This window comes from Zea mays, chromosome 1 (genome assembly GCF_902167145.1).
Source record: "Zea mays cultivar B73 chromosome 1, Zm-B73-REFERENCE-NAM-5.0, whole genome shotgun sequence".
In the NCBI taxonomy this organism is placed as follows: Eukaryota; Viridiplantae; Streptophyta; class Magnoliopsida; order Poales; family Poaceae; genus Zea; species Zea mays.
Window position 1 is genome coordinate 180,032,215 of NC_050096.1, and position 16,087 is coordinate 180,048,301.

A 16,087-nucleotide genomic window follows, 5' to 3' on the forward strand; every position below is an offset into this window, starting at 1 on the left:
TTCTTGGGTGTATGTGTAAATGCTAAATTATGTATTATAATCTACAAGGCCCAGGATATGTACATGCCACTTATGTAAAGTGTGCTTAATTGGCTAGAACCATGCATCCATCTCCATTAAAGACACATGTATTTAGTGATAAAGGTCTAACTCCATCGGGAGCTTTCCTTCCGCTCCATTTGATTGCTTTCATGAATTGTTGTGATCTTTCAGATCAGTCAAACTCATAGCTTTACAAGTGCTACAGATGGTAAAAAAAGATTCTACATGAAAACAATCTGGAAAATAATAGCATGGTTCAATGCATTGTAGAAACAAATGGATAAAACCTTTCTAAACATGAAACTTGGAAAGCAGGGAAAATTTCAGCGTGATTGTATATCTCAAGTAACCTCAAGTTAAAACAATTAAGTAACACTCTAAGCAAAAGGAGCATTTTTAAAACGCAGACTAATATCTTATCCAATTATTTGCATAAGGCAAGGGCTAACCTACATTGATCACACCCTGTAGATTAAGACAAAGAGAGAGTATAACATAAGAAAAACGTCATCAGGCGGACCGTACATTGTTAGACAAACTCTGAACTAATGGATGCAAGTAACCTAAGAGCAAGATAGCTGCGAGCCTGTAAGAAAGCACTCACTTTTGAGGTTCTTAAAGTCTTGATCTTAACAGAAATGATATGTTAAACTGCTCCACAGCATGACAGCATAAGTAAAAAGACAGAACAATGTACTTCAAAAAGAAAAGATAGAACACTACATTCAATAGCATGACAGTTTGCACCTACTGACTGCTGAGGCAGCATCCAAGTCCGGTAACTCCGGCAGCCGCGAAGGAGTCGACGACGCAGCGGCTTGGCTCGAACTGGAGGATGTCATGGTGGCCCCGATGGTCTCCGGTCCACCGCTTTAATGATTAGCTATAGGGACCAGGTCTCCTGCTTCCCGCCGCGTCAGGCAGCGGGAGATGGAGGTGAATACACAAGGGGCGAGGGGACGTTGCGGGAGCAAACTTCCGCTTCGTATGCCCTTCACCATGACTTGCACGGAACGCCAGAAGGGGACTAGGGGAGGGGAGGACGGCGTGAAACAACGGCGGTGACGGCGTCTCGGGTGAACACTGAACACTAACAGCACCGCTGCTAGCCTCCCACGGAGTGGAAAACTTGGGCCACGATCCGTTAGGAGGAGGCGAGCAAGAAGCACCGGGCCGAGAGCAACGTGTGGGATTGCCAAATTGCGAGTCCAAACGGCCTAGTAGCCAAACAGATAGCAAGCACACGCGCTGCGCTTTCCCCGTGCGGTGATGTGCGGAGCTTCAGTTTAGTCCCAGCTCGGCGGCTTTGAGCGGGCGGAGACGGAGGAAGGCTATAAAAGGCTACCCAGGACACCATTTCAATTCATACCTTTCTCAACCTTTTGGCTAAGATCAAGTGTAGTATCTGTTCTTATCAGTTTAATATCTTATATGTGAACCATGTGTTCACTTTGATATTAAATTTATTTTTTGTAGGGGAGACTCACCACAGTGGCTTGCCACTGGAGTTTTCACGTGTCGCACGGGCGTTGCACTACAGCCCGTACGTGCCTGGCGCGCCCCAACAATACTGTGTTAATTTTGCTTTGGGATTATCCTCATCCTGGTAACTTGATATTTTGATTAATATAATATTAAGTTAAATATAAGAAATCATATAAATTAAGTGTTGTTTTACTCATTAAATATAAATATATTGACCTAGTATTAAATTAAGACCCAACATTATCGTTTTCTAATTTGCTCCTGATAACAAGTTTTTTTTAAAAAATTTAAATTAATTTTTCTTAACTATTTAAATATACTGGGAGCGTGTATAGCGTAGTTTAAAAAAAATAAGAAGGTTAATTCAGCTTTGGAGGCCCAACATTAGTGTTTTCGAATGGGTCTTAAGTGTTTTTCAACTGGCTCTCTATCTGACCCATATACGTCACAGCGTGATTTTAGATACCCAAGAAACGAGCAACACCTCTAGCGTGATTTTAGATACCCAAGAAATGAGCAACGAGCAACACCGCAAACGAGCGTACAGACAACTGCCACTTAGCTACAAACATTTCTGAAGAAGCTTTTCTACTTTAATGCCGACACAAACCGTTTCTTGCTCTCCTATCTATATCGTCAAAACACTTCGTCTCTGGTGTTGCACCCGCTTGCCTCCATCGTCGGCGACTCGGCGGCTTTCGCGTACACGCCATAGTCGGTTCTTAGGATGATGGTGGCGTCCTTGGACACGGAGATCACCCAGTTGTCCACGTACGACAGCGGACCGGGCCTGATCAGCGACCGTGTGTCCTCCAAGTTACGGTCCTCATCGTCCTCGCCCTCATCCTCGTCGTCCAGGTAGACGTACCTCGCTGCGCTCTAGGAGGGCGCCCACATGAGGCAGACGACGCAGAGCAGCGAGAAGGAGATGAGCTGCCACATCGCCGGGATGACCCACACCGCGCGCACCGCTCGTTGTGCTCGTCCGTCGACTTGAAGTGGACCTGCAAGCGAAGCGCGTAGCGATTTGGCAGATGATCAGGCAGGCTGTTTGGTAACCACAGGGAAGTCTTGTCATTGTCTAGGAAAGACGGAAGTGTAGGGTGATGTCCAAGAGTACTTCCTTTCAGTTGCACATCGTTCACATTCAGACTACGACGGAGCATTCTGGGGGGCAGGGCCATCGTCTGATCACTCGCCTAGGCTATAGACCACAAGCATCAGGATTCCATCAGTCACAAAAGATGGTTCTTTCACCAAAACATTACTAATACATTGGCCGCGACAGATTGGTCGATAAAAGTCACGAGGATTGTTTCTCTATCGATCCTGGATTGAACATTTAGGCTAAGATGCAAAGAAAAAGTAGCAATGTTGATTGTTCAGTAGGATGGGTTAAGACCAAGGTTGTGTAGTGCTCCACTCAAACTGAGACTTGTTCAGTAAAAGATTGAGGCTCGGACAGCAAGATTAGTCAAATGAATTCAGGTTCCTCCTCACAAAAAAGAAAGATAGTGTAACACTATAAAAACCATCAACTAAAAATAATGCATTTAGTTATTATAGTAATTAGGGTAATAAATTTTTATTCAAGTATTTATTATTTATTTGCATTTGAAATAATTTTTTTATTGCGCATGGTTGATTATTGGATATTTAATAGCATTTCGTCTTACAGGAAAAATCCTAGTAAATAATATAATAATTATTAGTCTAAAAATAAATATTTTATTTATAAATAATTTTGGTATAATTATTATGAATTTTAGACTTATATAAAAGTGTATTTCTAATTTAGAAAAGAAAAAAAAGAAAAACAAAAGAAACCCTAACCTTAAGGCCCACTAGGGGCCCATCAAACCTTCCAGCCGCGCGCCCTCCTCCCCTAGCAAACCAGCCGTCGTCGCCCTCTGTTCTCCCTCTCCCCCTCTTCTCTCTCTTGCAGCCCGGCCCCACTCCTCTTCCCTCTCTCATCTTTCTCTCCCCTTGAACACGTGTGCGCCGCTAGGAAGCCGCCGCGACACCCGCGACGCCCACGCCCCCTCGCTTCCTCTTCCCAACCTCGCGCGCCGCCAGAGCCCCGCCCGACGCGCCAGGGACTCCGCCGAGCGACCCGGCCCTGCAGGACCCGACACCGACCTCGCGGCCGAGCCCCGCCAGCGCCCAGGCGGACCGAACGACCGAGGGGCCGAAGCCCAAGCGACACCCCGCGCGTCAGTTCGTCTTTGGCGTTAATGGAGCTTCAAACGCGACCGTTACTCCCTCCCCACGTTCTTCCTCCATGAAACTGACGCATCAATGGCCTTGAAGACCCGACCGCCTCTCTCCCTTCCCCGGCCACCCTTTCTTCTCCCCTCCCTCCGTCTATAAAAACCGAGCTCCTCTCTCCCTCCTCCCTACCCGAGCTCGCCCCCTACTCTCTCTCAAGCTCCTCGCCGTTAGAGCCACCGCCGCCGTCGCCGGAGTTCACCACGCCGTCGCCGGAGCCCGTGGAGCTCGCCGGAGCCCGTGGAGCTCGCCAGAGCTACGCCACCCGCCATCCGAAGCCGAGCCCCTCTCTTCTCCACCCGGCCGAACCCCCGTCGAACTCTCCCCCGTCACACGTGCAAGCTCAAGGTTGAAGACGACCCAAATTAATTTGTGTATTTTCGAAATTACTTTTTTGTTTCGGTTTATGAATTGTATATTTATTGTGTTGTAATATGGGCATGTGTGATTCGGAATTCATACGTATGTGCGCTATGGAATTTTTGGTAGATATATGCGATAAGTAGTGCACCGTGATTATTCATGTTATTTGATGCGGTGACTTTTAGAATGTTGGATTAGATAGAAATATGACACAAATTAGTAGTCACACGTTGGTGATAAAAACACTAGATAGGAAATTTTATAGTTAATTTTGGTCACAATGAACTTTGAAAATTATTTGGAGGATTATAATTATAGGTTCATTTTAATGGAATTAGTAAATGGTATAGAATTCATGGCCATATAAACATTATAGGTTTTTAGATGATTTATATCCGATTATTTTTAATAATACTTTCTTGTAGAAATAAAGGAGAAAATACCACTAGTCGTATGAAACTAGGTTTTACTAGCCAAAATAAATGTGTTCATGAGTATAGCACTTAAATTCTTAGAGTTAGTAAAATACTTGTTTATGTCAAAATAAACCTGCTTTTGTTATAAAAAGCCCAATTGGTGATTTATGTTGAGTTTTAGAATATTAATGTTAGTAGAGTCATTTTTGGCTATACGCATAAATTCCGGTTAGAAATAAAAGGAATAAAATCTATTAGTCTATTTATTAGTAATAATTAACATTTATTTTCATAAAGGATGTTAATACGTATTAATACTACTTAAAACTATTATTATAGCACCTACTCATAATTTCACCATTTATGACTTGCAATAATAGTCATAAATGAATTAATAAGTATTTACGCGTTAAGACGTATTTATGAGTGTGATAAGTGTGATGAATGTAATGGTGAATGATTATCCCTGTACTGGTGTATGTTTATTTATTTGGCGTACGTATTCTTTTGTATGTGCGATACGTGAATCGATGCTAGAAGTGGATTGTGAGGTAGACGAGCCTAACACATTCGAGGACGACCCACAGGACACGTTCGAGCAAGGCAAGTGGATTGTCCCTCTGCATATTCTATTTGTACTCAATTAATGCATATAATAATGTTTACTTTTTGGATATGCTACATAATTTGATGGGATTTACCTAATTAAGGATTTCTTAGATTTACTAATTGTATTCCTTGATTACCCTGGGAAAATACTATGCTTTGCAAATTGATGTTACCGCTCAACTTGTTAATTTTGATGTCACTCATTATTTGATATTAATGTTCCGGAAATGAAATTGGCATTATGATATTAAACCGATGGTTAAACAAGATTATTTCATATTAATTGGAACATGAAGTGACCACCTAGGATAACAGTGCAACCACGAGTGCTATCATGGCTCTGGCTTTGGTAATTAGCTTTATATGCTTAGTACCTAGCAATCTTACCTGAAATATGGGCAAGAGGGGGAGCAGCAGTGGTGGCAGCTCACGTTAACATAGGGACGTATTCTTGGCTAAGATACCTCGCCCAGAGGGCCTCCACACCGACATAGAAACCTTAGCATGTTGCTTGTATTAAGTGTATTTTGTGAAAGCCTCATAATGGATCCCTAGCCATTCACCTTGGTAGTGTTTACGGGTCCGATCAACCCAGGCTAGATGGGATACATGGCTTGTGGGTAAAGTTGTACCACCTCTGCAGAGTGTAAAACTGATATGTCAGTCGTGCTCACGGTTAAGAGCAGCCTGGACTCCTCACATGATAATTGAATTTAAAGATGGACAATAAATTGAGATCCGATGATCTGCGAATGGTTTGCTTAAGTGGTTTCACTTAAGTGTTTTTGATATACTCTTATACCTTTGTTTAATGGGGATACTTGGGATACACACTTATTAGTAAGACAGGTGTTGTTAATAAAATATTGACCAACTAAAATGCTTACTGCTCAACCCTAGCCTCACCTTGTTAACTTGCATTAATTTTTCCCCCACTTGCTGAGCCCCGACCATAAGTGAGCTCACCCTTGCTAATATTTTGATCAGAGGGTGATGAAGAAGTCTTTGATGGAGATTTCAACGATGAATTATAAGTCTAACGATGCATCGGTCATCTTCATGTGGGAGATTACCCATATTTAATTCCACCTTACTTTGATGTTGATACTTGTTAAAGATACAATGATTCAGATGATGTAATAAAGTACTCTACTCTCTTTACGCCTTTATTGCATTGTCTTTTGATATATTACACTTGTGACATCAACATATGTGTGAAAATGAATCTTGACACATATGCTATGCGCCCGGCTCTGCCCCAGAACCGGGTGTGACTGATAGGAGGGTTTGTTTGGCACTAGTGTTTACCTCAAATGTGATCCAACCAAGTGACACGGCCACCGCAATGATCAAGGCGTTTTTCAACTTTCGGTACATCTCCAGCTTCGTAGTCATTCGTTTCGCCTGCAAACATCAAAAGTTGCTTTATTTTGACGCTGAAGAAATAAAAAAGCCAAAATGGAAGTCCAGAATAGCGTTGATCCTCACCTTGAGCTTGTTCAGCGTCTTCGACAACGAGCTGAAGATCTAGTACACGAACACCGCGTTGAGGACCACCACAGGGAGTACCAGGAACAACCTTCTCGTCAGCGATGGCGAGTGGTCGCTCACGGTGCCAATGTTCTCGCTAACCTCGAGGGCCTCCATGGTGGCGAAGAACGCGACGCCGAGGCCAACCACCCTGGCGCTCTTAAGCCCCGCTAGCGTGGGTCGCACCACTCTGTGGCCCATGGCCACGACCAGCACGCAAGCCGCCGCGACACGGAGTGCGCCGGACGTGGCCACCGCGAACGTGGCGCCGTGGGGACAGACCCTGGACTCGTTGAACTCGGCGAGGTCGAAGTACCGAGTGGCAGCCTCCATCATCCCCAGCGCGATCACCAGTGTGGCACAACTCTAGAGCGACACCACTTCCCACTAGAACCACACGCACTACGTGAACCAGTATGCCGACAGCGTCGTGAACGCCAGCGAGATGGTGCCGTAGAAGGGCAAGAGCGGCGCCATCCGGCCCGGGAGGTAGTTGCAGCTGTTCTTCCAGATGGTCTTGACCACCGCGGCCACCTACCTGCCGGCGAGCAACGCATCGCAATGGACGAACAGGAGGGTGTACATGCCAGTGTGCGCTACGGCGACGGTCTCGTCCGGGAAAGCTGCGTCGAGGCCGCCCGGTAGGAAGGAGGCCATGAGCACCCTAGGGCAGCTGGTGCTTCCACGCATGGTACGTCACCGCCCCCTCGGTGCAGGCCCCGAGCCTCGCCATGTTCCACGTGCAGCAGAGCGCGCGCCCGCCGGCGACGGAGACGTCCGCGCCCCCAACGGCGTCGTGGTCGCCGGCCTCGAAGATGACCACGGTAACCATGGCCGTGCGGTTGCATCCTCCTCGGATGCGGTCGCCGACTCAGGTGTCCTTCTGAACGCGACCTTCTCGAAGCTGCAAACACACCGTGTCAGCACAAGTGTCAGCCACATCCCCTTCTCTCCCCAAGAAGGCAAAGAAGCGATGAATTGATCCTCCAACGTGGTTCCAAAAACGTACACACCAGATGAACACGCTTAGCGATGAATTGATCCTCCAACGTGGTTCCAAAAACGTGTCAGCACAAGTGTCAGCCACATCTACGCCTTAGCGGAGGCGTAGATGCCCTCGCTGCCGCTGTGGACGACGAAGGCATTGCCGTTGGTCGTGAACCGTTCACCAGCGTAGTCGTGCACCGACGCGTCGGCACAAAGGAGGGCTGACGACGTCAGCAACAACGCCACCACGAGGCGGGCGAGGCTCGAGGAGGCCATTATTGGCGTCATCCGAGCGGGGGGAGGCGACAGGCTTCCTGGCTTCCTGTCCTGCGCGTGCTCGTGGTGCACTGGCACTTGACTGGAACATCCCAGTAGAGTTGAGAAGGATAGAAATAGGAATAGAAATACGGGAGGAGAAGCGGGATTGAGATCTGTTGGTCTTTGTTCTCGAATGCTATATATCAAGAACAAAGCAACACAATTGTTAACGATTAAAGACCTTCGTCCTTCGACGCATTATCTCCTTTCGGATATAATGTTCTTCAGACGAAGGTCATGAAGGACATACCTTCAGCATCTCAGTAAACAAATATAAATGAAAATACATGAAATACAAAAAAATATAAATAATGGTGATATATCAGTAAATTATGTATATTCTCATTTCATAAACATGAATAAATATCCACAATATTTATAATACATTGATATATTCGGCTTGCCAGAAGGTGAAAATGCGAGAGTGACGCAAGAGTGATTACAATCCAGCGTGAACAGTACATGGGTACTATTCATCTATTTATAGGCACGGGACGCAGCCCGGACAAAATCACATCCATGTACCTGATAACTAATTATAATCATAATGCGAACTATTAAGGACTATATAGTCTTTTCCTCTTTAAGTCGGCATCGTCCTTCGCCTTTATCATAATACCAAGCCAAAGCTCTTTCAGCCGTAGCTTCGGCTTTTGTCCGCATCATCTTCGGCTTATATCTTCATGTCGCACCTGTCTTTGTACTGTCTTGCCGAGGGTGTTTTTGCCTTGAGGACCTTCGATGGAGAAGAAGGCCCCCAACAGTAGCTCTTCACGGTGCTAGATCATTTTTCGTAACGAGCTCGATCCACGAAAAACATGAAGGATTTGGAATGCCGAAGGTTCGAAAAACACCTTCCCTGAGCTCGTTGCCGAGAAACGATTATAATATTCTGGACGCCGTACGGTCCACCGCTCAGCCAGTGCGAGCGGTATGGCGGTTCGCCTTCTCCCCCTGCAGCACTATATACACAGACGAGTTGGTGAGGAGTTACCATAACATTCATTGCCATTGCACTGTTGTGCTGTTAATTTTTTTAACCATAGACGAAGCTCTCTGTATTGCATTTTCGAGCAAATGCTTCATCACTGGAGATTAGCTTCGTCTTAGAAAAAGCGTAGACACAAATGGCCAGAGTTTGATCCACTGCTAGGGTGTCTCATGAGGAGGACGAGGCCGAAGCTACCAAAACAGCGCCCATATCAGAAGTAATGAAGCGATCATGTCTAGTTGTGCCAGGGAAAGTTACTGATGAAGGTGCTTCCAATGCCGAAGTTGGACAAACTGTGGTTGAGGGGTGAAAGTGATAATGAAAGCGAAGATGATAACAACATTCTGAACCCGGCAAAACCTAGTCATCTTGAATTTGAAAATCTACTGTAACAGAAGATGACATGACTATGATGAAAAAACTGGGCTATTTCGGGGAGTCTGAGAGCAAGTTTGTTTGATTTGCTGGGGAAGAGGTAATTCCGGAGCCGAGGGAGGACGAAGTTATCGTCTTTAAGAGCTTCTTCAGAGCAGGGCTTCGGTTCCCCCTAAATGACATGATAGGGGAAGTTCTAAAGAACTTTGAAATATACCTTCATCAACTGACTCCCAATGCTATTGTTAGACTTAACGTCTTCATATGGGCTCTCCGAAGCCAAGGAATGAATGCTAATGCCAAAGCTTTTTGCCGGGTGCACGAGCTACACTACCAGACGAAGGCTAGAGCAGATGGCCTTCACAAGAACTTTGGCTATTATAATTTTGCGTATCGGAAGGATACGAAGGCCCCGGTTATTGGCTATCGCACCAAGTGGCCAACCGGGTGGACTAATGAATGGTTTTACATGAAAGCTGATGAGAAGAAGAGGGAAAACTCATGAGTATGGTAATGAGTCCCTTGAAGCTGAACTTCGGCATGACTCGACCCTTATGCAACATGCAGTTATGGCCCCCTTGCCAATTGGCCGAAGTAGAATTTAGAGTGGTGGCTGGGCACATCAGTACTAGGGACTTAGTGCAAGAGTACTTATCAAACAGAACATATCCAACTTCTAGTGGTTGGGGAATGCCGAAGAGAAAAGAAGTGGGAAAGAAGCATGAGCTTGTACGACTCCCCTATCACTTTAAGTTTGAGAAACAATTCAAAAAACCTTGCAAAGAATGGTTGGAGATGATCGAGACCATGTGCAATGAAATACTTGGTAATTACACCAAGAAAGAAGATCAGTTGATGACTGCAGCCTTCGGTACCCGGCTAAAACGAAGATTGAACCGGGTAATGGACGCCTTAAATTTCGAATACCCCGACTATGAAAAGCTTGACAAAGGGGCCAAAGGGGTGAAAAGGAAAAGGGTTGTCAGCATCCTGAATAGGCAAGTTGCCCGGCTAATAAAAGAAGATGAGAAAATTTTGAAGAAAGCGAAAACAGTTCCTGAGCCGAAAGCGACATCCTCTAAAAAGCGAAGGCTTGATACAACACCCTCTGCTGAGCCGAAGGTGGATGAGACAGAAGAAGCTCCTTCAACACTCTCTGCTGCTGAAGTGGCAGAAATTTTAAAAGTAATGACTAACTCCCTGCCCATCAAGCTGCTAAGTCCTCTAGGACCAGAACTGACAAAATTTTTACAGAAGAAAGAACAACCTTCGACTGCAAAGGAGAAGGTTGAAGGGCAAAAGAAACGAAGAATAGTCAACGTGATGCAAGACATCGAGCGAACCTCGCCTTCAACTTCAGCGGCCAAAATAGTGACTGCTGCGGGTGCCAAAGCCAATGCTGCTGCTGAAGCTGAAAAACTCGCAACCACAATGTCAGGAATTGACAAGCTTATATCAGATATGGTTGCGGAGGAGACAGGTGTGGCTGCGGAGGAAAGCATGGCCGCGGTGCCTGATAAAGCGAAGAAAGTTGTTGAGACTTCTTCGAGAGAGAAAGATTTTGACCTTCGGCACCTGGGTGGCCAGGAACTGTTCGAGGTAGACAAGGAGGAGTTGAAAGAATATGCAATATCTTGCGGCTATCAGCCAGGGTCTTTGCTCTTCGACGGGGTTGATGAAGACATTTTGGGATGTATTTGCGACCGCACCGAGGCGAAAATAATCGACACTTTGTCTAAGAGTGTTGGTTTCCCAAAGCTGGAGTCTGACATCAGTGGTTACCGACGGCAACACATTGTCGGTAGCCTATTTTATTCCAATTTCAAGGTGAAATCTTTGTCTAGATTTTTGTTACCTTCGTGATGGATTAAAATGTTCTAACTTTAACTTGTTTTCGCAGAGCATGCTGCTAAGTAAAGCGCTAAAAATGCAGCAAGATTACAAAGATAAGAAAAATGAAATAATAATTACATGCTTGGATAACAAGATTAAAGATTTTGAAGCTTCTCGAGAGAAGAAAGATTTCCTGCTACAAGCAGCCGAAGGTTCCCTCGCGGAAGCACAAGCTGAAAATAATAAATTAAGCGAGAAACTTGACAATGTTCAAACAACTTTAAAGAAAGAATTAGAGCGTTTCGAGCAGGAAAGAAAAGAACTACAAGCAAAAACTGAAGCCGAAGCTGAGAATAATACGAAGCTACGGGAATCACTGAAAGACCTTTGGAATAAGTGCTCGGATTTCGCCACCCGCTGTGTGCATCGACTAAAAGGAATATTCAACTCGATTGGGGCTAGTTCTGAAGAAATTGCCCCTTCGTCTAAAGATATCCCCAAAGCCTTCGAGCATATTGAAAATGAAGTTGATGCGCTCGATGAAGTTATAACTGGGCACGAGGATTTCTGTGCTCTGTTAGCTTCTCGTGGCACGACTGCTGCATTTTTGAAGGCCGTATGCACCCATGCCAAAACAGTTAATAAGCCAACCTTCAGCCTATCGTCGTCAGACCTATTTGATATTCCTGGTGAAGCCCGAAGCATTGGGAACAAATTTATCACTCAAATTTGGGCTAAGGGCGGTCGCGAGCTAGCTAGAGATGAAGCTCGGAAACTGCTCAACTTGGTATGAGACTTTGACCTGTCTTTTACCTTGGTCTTTATTTATTACATTCGTGTTTACCTTGTACCGTCATCTGTCTGCAGGATGGTGGCGCCGTAGGTCGCTAAGCCAAAGCTTGTTCCGAAGGTCGCTGAGCTGAAGCTTCTTTTTGTAACTACATGTAGAAAACTTAGGATCTCTTTGCATTATTTAGCAAAAGATTGTAATTGAGAGCTGAACACAACATTGTACATATTTGGCCATACCTTGTAATATAATTTTACCTCTCCGTCCATGTGTGAATTGCTTTGTTGTGGACGAAACCCACAATTACAATTTTTGAGCCAAAGGCGAAAACACCTTCTCTTCTTTTCGTTCACATCGAAGCATTTTTCATTGTACAAAGTGCCTCTATATTCCAGTCTTGTCTGAGACGAAGCATCTTCGTATTCAACGAAGCATTTTGTCACCAAAGGCAGGCAACTTTTTTCTTTCATGTTAACGCCTGTGTTTCATGTCATGATAATGATGATCCTACGAATGACTAATGAATGTTTGTTATGAATGCAAAGAATGATGCGATGAAATATGCAAATGTATGACCTGAACACACACGAAACCACACCCAGACTCTACATCCCCTTATGAACGACTTTTGAGTCTCTTCACCTTCTATTTCGGTGGCATTTAAGCTCTACATCCCCTTAGGAACGTCTTTTGAGCTTCTTCACCTTCTATTTCGGTGGTATTTTGGCTCTGCATTCTCTTAGGAATGACTTTTGAGCTTCAGAACTTACTCTGCGCTCCTTTAGGAACGACTTTTGTAGCTTCAGAACTTACTCTGCGCTCCCTTAGAAACGACTTTTGTAGCTTCATCACCTTCCGGGTGACATTGTAGCTCTGCATCCCCTTAGGGACGACTTTTGAGGTTTTCCTTGCTCTTTTTGCACTCGATGGTGCGGATTCTGATGTTACATGTTACATTCTTGGGGGAATTTGGCCCTTGTATTGCATAGGGCTAAACAAAAAAAATGAAGATTACAACCTATGGCCCCATTAAAAACCTTTCTCCCCTCCTGAAAGGAAAAGGGTGCCATAGGAAAAAATAAAAAGATTACATCAATTGCACATAATATCGCCGAAGCTCATTCGCATTCCAAGACCTGGGTATGTCATTGTCGTCCATATCCTTCAGTCAGTAAGAACTGGGTCTTGACAAATATACTATTAGAAAAGGGCCTTCCCACTTCAGCTGAAGCTTCCCCACTATATCTGGGTTAGCTATCCTTCGAAGCACCAAATGGCCTGGTTTGATATTTTTCAATCGAACTTTTCTGTCACGCCATTTTATTGTTTCGGCCTGGTACTTATTGATGTGCTCTATGGCCTGAAGTCTGGTCCCTTCTACGGTGTCTTTTGTTATTTGGCAATCAGCTTGATCCTCCATCAAAGCTATGGTTCTTATTGAACTCGTTCTTGCTTCTTCCGGTGTTATTGCTTCGTCACCGAACAAAATCTTGAATGGAGTAAAACCTGTTGACCTTGAGACAACAATGTTGTGGTTCCACACCACCTTTATTAATTCATCTAGCCACTTTCCTCTGGGCTGATTGAAGATTGACTTCATTATTCCTGTTATTATAATTTCATTTGCTCTTTCTACTAATCCATTTGATTCCGGGTGCCTTACTGACACAAAGTGTATTTTTGTTCTAATCTGGTCACAAAAAGCTTTAAACGTTTCAGCATCAAATTGAGTTCTATTATCGACTGTAATAGCCTTTGGCACACCGAAGTGGCAAACAATATTCTGCTAGAAGAACTTCTGGACTGTGGCCGAAGTTATTGTAGCTAGGGGTTTAGCTTCGATCCATTTTGAGAAATATTCCATTGCTACCACAACATATTTCAAGTTTCCTTGTGCTGGTGGAAGTGGGCCTGACAAATCTAGGCCCCATCTCTGTAGTGGCCAAGTAGGTTGAATCAGTTGTGTCAGAGACGAAGGTTATTTCTGGTCTCTGGCACACTTCTGACAGTTTTCACATTTCTGGACCAAGTCCGCTGCATCCGAAGCTGCCTTCGGCTAATAAAAACCTTGTCTAAAAACCTTTCCCAGTAAAGGTCTGGACCCAATGTGAGCTCCACACAGTCCTGCATGTATCCCCTTCATTAATTAATGTCCTTCATTTCTGGACAAGCATTTGAGCAACGGGGAGAAAACTCCATGCTTGTATAACTCCCCTTCAATTATTACATAAGGTCTTGCCCTTGCTTCCATTCTCTTGTTATAAGCTTCGTCATCTAAAAAATAGTTGACCTGGAGAAAGGATATTATTTCGGTCCTCCAGTCTTCACTATGTACAGGTGAGATTGTGAGCACTGCTATTTCCATGAGCTCGACTGAAGGTGCTTTTTTGTTTCAAAAAATACTTCCAAAGGCAAAGGGAGCCCATGTGCCGCTGATTTAGCTAATAAATCTGCATGCTCATTCTCTCCCCTTGGGATATTTTTTACAGAAAAACCTTCGAAAGAAGCTTCCAACCTTCGGACTGCATCCAAATACTTTTCAAGCTCCGGGTCTCTTGCCTTGCTGCTTTTTATCCACATGGCCCGAAATAACTTGCGAATCAGTTTTAAGGATTGTCCTTCTTATTCCCATTGCCTTTAGCTTTCGAAGCCCCAAAAGAAGAGCTTCGTACTTGGTGATGTTATTTGTACAACTAAAGTCTAACTTTATTGCATAACATGTTCTGACTTTAGAATGCGACTAGGACAGCAGTTGCTCCTGCACCGAAGGTCCCCCAAGATCCATCGCAAATTACCCTCCAAGCTTCGACATCTTTTGTTGATTCTTCATCCTGAGCCCCTGGCGTCCAATCAGCAATAAAGTCTGCTAACGCCTGAGATTGAATTGAGGATCTGTGCACGTAATCAATGGTGAATTCGTTAAGTTCCGTGACCCATTTTCTGATCCTTCCTGTATCTTCTCTGTTCCTCATTATGTCCTTGAGGGGTTGCGATGAAGGCACTATTATGTGATATGCTTGAAAGTAATGCCGAAGCTTCCTGGAGGCCATCAATACAACATACAGTACCTTCTCCAACTCTGTGTAATTTTTCTTTGAAGGGTTGAGTACTTCAGAAACGAAGTATACTGGTGCTTGCTTTTTTTTACTTGGCCCTCTTGTTTCTCTTGTACAAGTGCTGCACTAACCGCAGCATGGGAAGCAGCCACATATAGAAGTAACGGAGCTCCTGATGAAGGTGGCGTTAAAGTTGTCAGATCTATCAAATACTGCTTCAGCTCTTCGAAGGCTTTCTGCTGAGCTAGACCCCATTGGAAGACTTCAGCTGATTTCAGTATTTCAAAGAAAGGTAGATTCCTCTCTGCTGATCTTGAAATGAATCTGTTTAATGATGACAACCTTCCTGCCAACCGTTGAGCCTCCTTCTTTGAATTTGATGGCTCCATCCGAAGGATAGCTTCGATCTTGCTTGGATTAGCTTCGATGCCTTTTGCTGATACCAGACAACCAAGAAACTTGCCCTTCTTCACCCCGAAGACACATTTTTCTGGATTTAACTTGAGACCAGCTTGTCTGAAATTGGCAAACGTCTCTTGCAAATCAGCAACATGATTTTCTTGCTTTGTGCTTTTCACTATGATGTCATCGACATATGTCAGCACATTCCTGCCAATTTGGGAGTGGAGAACCTTGGCAGTCATTCTGCTGAAGCTTCCTCTAGCATTCTTGAGCCCCTCAGGCATCTGAAGGTAATAATAGGTACCACCAGGAGTTATGAAGCTTGTCTTTGGCTCATCCTCCTTCTTCATTCATATTTGATGATAACCCGAGTAGCAGTCCAATAAACTCATGAGTTCTGAAGAAGCTGCTGCATCTACAAGGGAATCTATTCTTGGTAGTGGGAATTCATCCTTCGGACATGCCTTGTTGAGATCTGTGAAATCAATGTACATTCTCCATTTTCCATTTGCTTTCTTTACCATGACAATGTTGGCCAGCCACTCTAGGTATGTTACTTCTCTGATAACATAGACACTTAGAAGTCTCTTCACTTCATTTTGTGCACCTTCGGCTTTATCAT

At 44.5% G+C, this 16,087-nt stretch overlaps 1 non-coding gene and 1 pseudogene across 1 annotated transcript; one reads left to right on the top strand and one right to left on the bottom strand.

Annotated features, from left to right (window-relative positions):
* The first annotated feature begins 1,407 nt into the window (after nucleotides 1-1,407).
* On the top strand, nucleotides 1,408-1,607 carry LOC111590789 (U2 spliceosomal RNA). Its single transcript, XR_004855822.1, has one exon. It is a non-coding gene; the product is annotated as a U2 spliceosomal RNA (small nuclear RNA).
* A 446-nt stretch (nucleotides 1,608-2,053) lies between these two features.
* Nucleotides 2,054-7,976, bottom strand: LOC103645076 (uncharacterized; annotated as a pseudogene).
* Nucleotides 7,977-16,087: the final 8,111 nt, after the last annotated feature.